The 5,843-nt window shown below is 43.2% G+C and overlaps 1 pseudogene across 1 annotated transcript; it reads right to left on the bottom strand.

Moving 5' to 3' along the window:
• Window positions 1-5,077: 5,077 nt before the first annotated feature.
• On the bottom strand, window positions 5,078-5,605 carry LOC309864098 (ferritin light chain pseudogene; annotated as a pseudogene). Its single transcript has one exon. The product of its transcript is annotated as a ferritin light chain pseudogene (transcript).
• Window positions 5,606-5,843: the final 238 nt, after the last annotated feature.

Genomic DNA, 5,843 nt, shown 5'->3' with positions numbered 1-5,843 from the left:
CACCCGGAATGTTTCTGAGAGACATGTTTTCTGCAACTTCGGCGTGGCTCTCTGGTGTCATCATGGTCTTTGTGGGACATTAAAAGTGTTGTTCTCTGTAACATGGCAAGAACTGCTAAAATCAAGCAACAACCGAGATGTTGGAATCTTCCCGGACATTTTTATTTTCCAATATGGAAGACCACCAGCAGATGGCAATCAAAGAATACAAAACCCAAGCTAATCTTCAAGAAGGCCTTGATAAATTTAAGACTGAGAAAATGCTAAGTCTAAGGTAAGCAGACCTCTTGGATACCAGTTCTCCACAGAGTCAGCATTTCCTGTGTTCCAAATGAACAAGTCTTCTTCCACCGTTGAATGAAATAAATGTCTAGCTGTCTAGCCTCAAAAAAAAAAAAAAAAAAGCACCAGGGACAAATTCTGAAATTCTTTAGTTGATCCAATGAGAACTTCAGTTACTCTTTGTGAAATGAATTCAAAGAATTTGTTGTTTTTATTTTGACATTATATCTCCTTTATATTTTCTGCTTACATCATGATCAGGGATAACTGCTCACTGGTATGTAAAAATGGCAATTTGTGTAAAAAAATTTCCAATGATAAAAGACATCCAGCTGTAGTAGGACAGAACTACAAAATCAGAAGGAATTCGCTTGAAACAATCCAGTGTCCCTGGGGGTGTGAGTCAGGAAGTGGTGGAAGGAAGTGGAATGAGCCTGGGGGCGGCAAGTGTTCTTACCAGAGGATTGTAGGACTGGTTGTACAGCAACAGGAATTTCTTCTTTCCTCCTTTTTGCTATTTGCTTCTGGGGATGTACTAGTGAATGGATTCTCAATAAAACCAAACATTCTTAATAATGTGACTATCAAGCACAGATCACTTTGTCCTTGTGGTAAATTCTGACATGTATGCTTTTCATTTTCTAAAATCACCATGAGTCCACAGAGAGAGTCCATAGAGCCTACAAAATATGAATGTTGTTTATTCGTCTGTTAAGGCAAAGAAAAGTTTGTAGTTTACAGTTCAGGCTTATTGGATGGCATAACAAAACCCTTTTATACCTGGCTATACATTGTAGAAAATGATTAACCTGTTTCGTTTTGTTTATTGACAATACGTCCATGAAAAATCCTCACCGAGCATATAAAAAAAGAAACATTAGACCTAGGGAGTTTGGGGAAAATACTCGATGTTTAAGAAGACACTATGAGCAGGAAATAATACTTTTTGGACTCTTAGTATATACTAAGCAATATTATTTCAAGACAGATAAATTAGCTTCATATTTACAGGTGGTGGAACTAAAGTTCAGAGGCTCTCATCATTTGCCAAGCTAACACATCTAGTGAGTAGATGAGCTGGGATTTGAACCCAGGCCTCTGGGTAAATATAAGCATTTCCCTACACAGTAATTGTTGGCCATATTCTAAAAGGTGATATTATACATTGAACCCTCCTATCATATTCAGAAATTTAACCAAATCACCTAGAGAATTTGTTAAAGATTCAGAATCCAGGCCATACCCCCGAGAGACTAATTCAGAAGATGAAGGGTAGAGGCCCTGGAATTTGACTTTTTAACGGACACTCCACAGTGTTTCTGCTGCAGGTGATCTAACTTCAAACACAGAAAATACAGGGCCAACCCAGTATGCTTTAACTTTCATGAGCAAAGAACCCTTTGAGAATCTGATGAAAGCCCTGAACCATTGTTTTTTCAGACAAATACACATTTCTGTATACACCCCAAATTTCTCATACGATTCTAAGGGGTTCCCGGACACTTTGAGGCCATGAGCACTCATTTTCCAACATGGCCCAGTGAAAAGCGGTCTAATTAAAAGTCCCTTTCTTCTCTCCACCAAGAGATGTCACCCTTCAGCCTCAAACAGCAACCCCCAAACCTCCAGTTTTTTCCTTTTTCCTTTCTCCTCCACTACAAAGGGAAGAGTTTCCCAGGAAAAGGAGTTTGCTGTTTGGGAAGGAGCTTCCCCCTTGAAAATAGAGCAGACTGGTGCAAGCACCAAACAAACCTGCTAAAATAGCAGGTTAGCATTGTCTACAATCACAACAAAAGCCGATCTGGAAATATAGGTGTGACTAAAACCTACCAGTAGGGACCATAGATTAATATAGGCACAACCAGTTTTGTGCCTATTACATGAAGGGTCATGTAATATATTTTCCCAAAAGCCCCTTCTCTAAATTCTTCTCAATCCCCAGGTTTTCTCATAGGTCTCCATGTTGAAGCTAGCCTTTGCATCTTTGAATACGTCAAGACTTATGGAGCCATCATGCTTGTGTATTTTTTCTGGGGAGAGAGTCCCTGTCTTTCATCAAATTCTTAAAGAAATCTTTGACTAAAATTGAAAACGCTGTCACTTATGGAAGAACCTTATTTTGCAAGGGCTGGACATGTAAACAGGGTGAGCAGAGCCCTGTGGCTCAGCCTTGGTAAGAATCTTATTTAGACATAAAGGGAAAGACAACATTGTGGCATATGTTGGATATATGTCATGTGGACACAAATGTGTCGGGATGTATATTTTAATTATGGTTTAGATTTGAGGCCCCCTGCTAGAAGGTCTACTCATCCAGAAACATGTCGTCCTTGATATGAAGCCAGGAGCAGGTATTTTGGATCAGGAAGACCTGCATCAGTGACCAAGCAAATTATACTCACCTCTCTGACTCCTAATGTATTTGTAAGTCAGGGATGATCACTTGTGATTTGCCAGGCTATTGGGAGACAGGCGTGAAATAATATACACAAAGCCCACAGGTTTGACTTTGTTCTTCTTCCTCACCACCACACTAAGATCCACCAACCTCCCACTCCCTTGAACAAGGATGTTGAGCACAAACTATGTGCTGCTTACCTGGGGCTGCATGCATCAGGTTGATTAGAGTCTGGTCGGGCAAACCGGAAGGAAAACCAGTTTCCTTTAGGAATTCCCACTTTCCAGTCTCCCCTCCATCTCTGTTGCGAAGGTAAACAAGGGCTTCAGGCACGAACCTGCCTGAGGGTCACAGGCACTCGCAAGGGATGAAAAGACATCATCCCCGTCCTTGGAGTTACTGGACACTAATAGGGAAGACATGACCCAAAATAAGTTAGCAGGAGCCATAGGGCATGAGACACTGAAAACATACCCCTAAGCGCAAATATTTTACACACCTGAAAACGGGTTATGCCAGAAAGGACAAAGCCACTTGGGGGTTGATTTAGGAAACAGCCATAAAGAAAATGATTATTAAGCCGTATGTTTTTTCAGTGCGGGAAGGGATATGACATGGCCGAGCGAGAGAGAGCAGCTAAGAAAGGAGGAGAGAGTGCCACAGAGAGAGGGGGGAGTTGGGCCATGGCGCAGATTTCCAGGGCAGCAGGGGAAGCCATGCTGGAGGGACTGTGGATAGATGACAGCAGCTAGGTGTGGGGGAAGGGAGGCAGCTAATTGGTAGAGACCCTTGAGACCCATGATTAGGAGTTTTAATTTAATTCAAGAGGCAATTGGAGCTATTGTAGGCTTCTAAGAAGGGGAGTGATATGATCAAAATGATGCTTGAGGACAATGGTCCTTGCTGCTGTGAGCAGGGTGGATTAGATGAAGGAGACCCTCGGGCAGGGAGGCTGATCTGAGGCTTTTTCAGGAAGCCAGGGTTATAGGGTCATGGCCCAGAACAGGACTCTGGGCATGGGATGGAGGGAGCAGACGTGCAATATGTTATGCGGGATAAAAATTTGTTCTTTTTAGAACCAAACACTGGGGTAGGTGCTGGGACACCATGGGAATAGGCACAGCAGTTGGGATGGGGAGAGACGGTTAATAATATGGTGAGATAAATCCTATGATCACTGAAGCAAAGAAATATGAGAGTGCCTGGCAGGAACAGCACCAGAGTTGTGGGAAAGGGACGTAGGTGGTCAGGAAAGCCTTCCCTGAAGAAGCAGCGTTTAAACTGGGAGCTTAATGAAGAATTGGGCATTAACAGAGTGAAAAATCACTGGGAGAATTGTTCCAGGCAGGAAGCCCCAGGATGAAAGAGTAGGAGTGGAGCCAGAGGGAAAGGTAAGAATGGTTTCCCGAAAGATTCAAGAGAGCAAACAGGGTGGGACCAGACCAAGAAAGGCCTTGAGTCTTCAATATGGACTGTGAGCTTTATCCTAAGGGTAGTGAGAGGCCAGAAGAGAGACATGGTTTGTTTTTCGTTTTAGAAAAATCTCTCTGGCTATGTTGTGGGAGAAAGGACTAGTTATGGTGGTAGTTAGGAGGAGAGACTTGTCGTAGTCTAAAGGGAGAGATGATTAGGAAGTAGTGATGAGACAGGTAAATATTTAGGATGTAGAACTTATGGGATGTAGGGTGCCTAGGTGGCCCAGTCATTTAAGTCTCCAACTTTTGATTTCAGCTCAGGTCATCATCTCGGGATCATGAGCCCAATGTAGGGCTCCGCACTAGGCATGGAGCCTACTGGAGATTCCTTTTTTTCCTCTCCTTCTGTTCTTCCTTCTCACAGCATCTGTGAATCCTCAAAAAAGTATTGCCTCAATCATGGAGAATGATTATTACCCCTGAACTAAACACTATTCTAGTTTATTCCACAACTTCTTAAAAGCAAGGCCCAAAAAGATCAAATGATTTCAGTGTATTCAGAACAACGTTGAATATTTACAAAAATTTAAAAATATCCATCACCCAACAAGATAAAGTTCATAATGTCGGCCATCCAAACATGACCACGTACACAAAGAAGCAAGAAAATAGGTATCATTGTGCAGAGACAACAATCAACTAATTGAAACCAATCCAGACCTGGTATAGATGTTGGAATTAGCAGACAGTATTAAAATGGTATTTTCCATATGTTCAAAACGTTAAGTAGAAACAAGGAAGATTTTTTTTTTTTTCACCAGCTGCTGCAAAAGGCTTTGTTGTTTCCATTTGGTCCATGGCTTGGGAGAGGGCTCCAGGGTGGTTAAAAATGCCTGGTAGCTGCAGAGAGGCTCAGGCAGAAGCGCTGGCACCAGGGAGATGCCTGAGTGTTCCCTCAAAGGCTGCTGTGCTCCAGAGGCTCTTAGTTGTGCTTGAGGGAGAGCCTTTCAAAAAGATACTCATCCAGCCCAGCCTGGGAGACAGCCACACAGCAAAGGTTAGACAGGAGGTTGTCCATCTTCTTGTCGAATTTCACTTCCTCACCCAGGAAGTCGTTTTCTAAGAGGTCAGAGAGATGGGGTTCTATGTTGGCAGAGCCCAGAGCATGCAGCTCTAAAAGGGCCTGGTTCAGGTTCTTCTCCAGAACCGAGGTAGCTTCCATGACATCCAGGGTTTTACCCAACTCATCTTAGGATGGCTTCTGTACATCCTGGAAGAGGGCACTGCCACCACCACCATTTTCCATTTTCAAGAGATGCTCAGTGTCCTCTTGCTTCTCCTCAGCCAACTTGTAGAAGAAGGGGCCTGTGCCCTCCAGAGCCACATCTTCACAGTTGAAATAGAAGCCCAGAGAGAAGTAAGTATAGGAGGTACACACATGCACATTGACCAGGTGGCTGACAGCAGCCTCCACCTCAGTGGAATAATTCTGACAAATCTGGGAGCTCATGGTTGATCTGTAATAAGAAGCTAAGCTCAATATAGGAATATTGTCTGGACCTGGAGGCAGACGGTGGCTGAAAAGATGGCTCCAAAAGTTGCAACTAGAAAAAAGTTTGGAGGGTGTCTGGAGGCTGGTGGAAGGAGCATTCCTGGATCTGTTCCATCCAAATACTGTTGAAGCAAGAGACAGATCCCCGGGACTGCTGGGTGCACTGCCAGAAAATATTTTTTAAAACACATATCTA

Source organism: Mustela nivalis (assembly GCF_964662115.1).
Source record: "Mustela nivalis genome assembly, chromosome: 5".
Taxonomy (NCBI): domain Eukaryota; kingdom Metazoa; phylum Chordata; class Mammalia; order Carnivora; family Mustelidae; genus Mustela; species Mustela nivalis.
Note: the sequence above shows the minus strand (reverse complement) of the source record. Positions and strands in the feature narration are given on the sequence as shown.